This window comes from Cydia pomonella, chromosome 17 (assembly GCF_033807575.1).
Source record: "Cydia pomonella isolate Wapato2018A chromosome 17, ilCydPomo1, whole genome shotgun sequence".
NCBI classification, from domain to species: Eukaryota; Metazoa; Arthropoda; class Insecta; order Lepidoptera; family Tortricidae; genus Cydia; species Cydia pomonella.
Genome location: NC_084719.1, coordinates 268118 through 270080, shown reverse-complemented (window position 1 = coordinate 270080; position 1963 = coordinate 268118). Strand labels below are relative to the sequence as shown.

The window sequence follows — 1963 nt, the reverse complement described above, 5'->3', positions numbered from 1 at the left end:
TTAATTTACGCTTAAATACATCATCTTTGTGTAACTACTTTAAAAATCAAATCAAAAATAATTTCATAAAATAATTTGATTTGTTCCTTAGTTGGATAGATGGCAGCACCATCTCTCTCGCTATACGGTAATCTAGTGAATGATTCGTATAGGAGGTGCAAGCACACGCCGCTTGGCCTTGGAGTTGGTCAAAGGCTTGGTTTTCAAAGATAGCATACAGCAGAGAAGTTGGAACGGGTACGGCCATGGCCGGGTGGTCTAGTGGTCAGGACGTTAGCCGCGTAAGCTGAAGACGTGGGTTCGATTCCCGCCTCAGCCATCGGTAGACGTGGTCACGTTTTCTTTAGTGTATGATATCTATTTCAGTTTATAGTATTAGTTAGTCCTGTTTATTTAAACAAATAACTATCTAAAAGGTGGGGTAGTAGTAATGTATTCGTCTAGTTAGTATTCATAACTATCACCATCACACGAGTCATTATTCTAAATTCATATTTTCTGCCAAGATTTCTTCACTGCAAAAACTTTATGAATTCATCTGCATTCAACGACTTATACAGACAAATAAGGCCAATTTGAACTTTAAAATTCTCAACTGGATTTAATATGGATATGATTTTACTCCTAGTGCACTTTTCTGTTGCTTTTTGGTGAGAACGAGATCCATATCGTCCTCTACCACCACAGGTAGATCGAGTTAAGATTTTCTAAAGTAAGAATAGGTTTCTAAGGATTACATTCATTCGAATTTTAAATTGGTTCGTTACTGTGTCGAACGCTCTAGCATAATCTTGAACAATCTCCAACTTTCGATAGGAATTCTGGATGTGATCCAGCCACGCTAGAGACAGGTACAGAAGAATTTCTTATACATATACGCAAGGCGAAAAGTAACGATACTGGAAACATAATCGTGTTGCTTTAGTTTTAAGGTTCATATTCCGAATACATTGATGCACGATACGACTTTTCCAACATTATTCAAAGGTTGCGTTACAAATTTATCTAAACCACCAGAAACGGCGTTGTCATCCTGCTTTAGGTATATTTATATATGCGACGCTGTAGTTTTAAACTTGTCCACCCGCAAATCTAAGATTGTAGTGATTTGTTCGAAATTTAAAATTTATTTGTCTCGACTGCGAGGCGCCGGCCAGCATCACAAAATGTGATTCGTTCTTAATCTGAATGCACTTTCTTTATTGGGATTTTAATCTGATTTCAGTTGCCAAGTTGGGCGTCAATTTTCAGAAGGAAAATTCAAACTTACATTGTGATATCATAATGGTATCTAGTCGCGCGTGCATTTCTCTGGTACTTGTCCGCGTATTGGCGCGAACGAGACGCACGGGCGACTGACATCATTTAAATATCATTTTAATGTCACAATGTAAGTGTAATCTCACAATAAAAGTTGTTTAGTATCACAAAAAATGTCACAATGAAAAACTCAGCAAAAGTGATACCAGAACTGTCACTGTTGACAGATCATATCCATAACCGTTTCATAACAAGAAATCAGTACTTACGTCCAAATATTCTATTTATTCGCATGTACACTGGCGTCGATTACGGGGGACGCCCTAGTATTGACTTGGATCCGTTTAGTTGTATTTTTCATGATTTTGAACGCGGAAAAAAATTTGATTATTAGTTTTATGTCCGGTTGCCACCTGACGCCAAGACTGTCCTCCTTAGAGCGCGAGCGCTGCCGTTTGCCCTGTTGGGTTCATGTGCCACGGTCTCTTCTGAATGTTCCAGTCCAAACATCCAGCACTGCTGTCGACCTCGTCTCTGAAGATGTCAGAAAAGAAGAAGGAGAAGAGAAGCGGACTGTTGGTCCGCCGCAGAAGCTATTTTATTTCACTCACGGACATTCCACTATCCGCCATCTGTGGACGCGTTCTCTAGGGATGAGGCTCCCCCGACACGAGTTATATATTAAAGATAATCATGAATATCA

The 1963-nt window shown here is 39.4% G+C and overlaps 1 non-coding gene across 1 annotated transcript; it reads left to right on the top strand.

Annotated features, from left to right (window-relative positions):
- Positions 1-247: 247 nt before the first annotated feature.
- Trnat-cgu (transfer RNA threonine (anticodon CGU)) lies at positions 248-319 on the top strand. Its single transcript has one exon. It is a non-coding gene; the product is annotated as a tRNA-Thr (tRNA).
- The last annotated feature ends 1644 nt before the right edge of the window (positions 320-1963 follow it).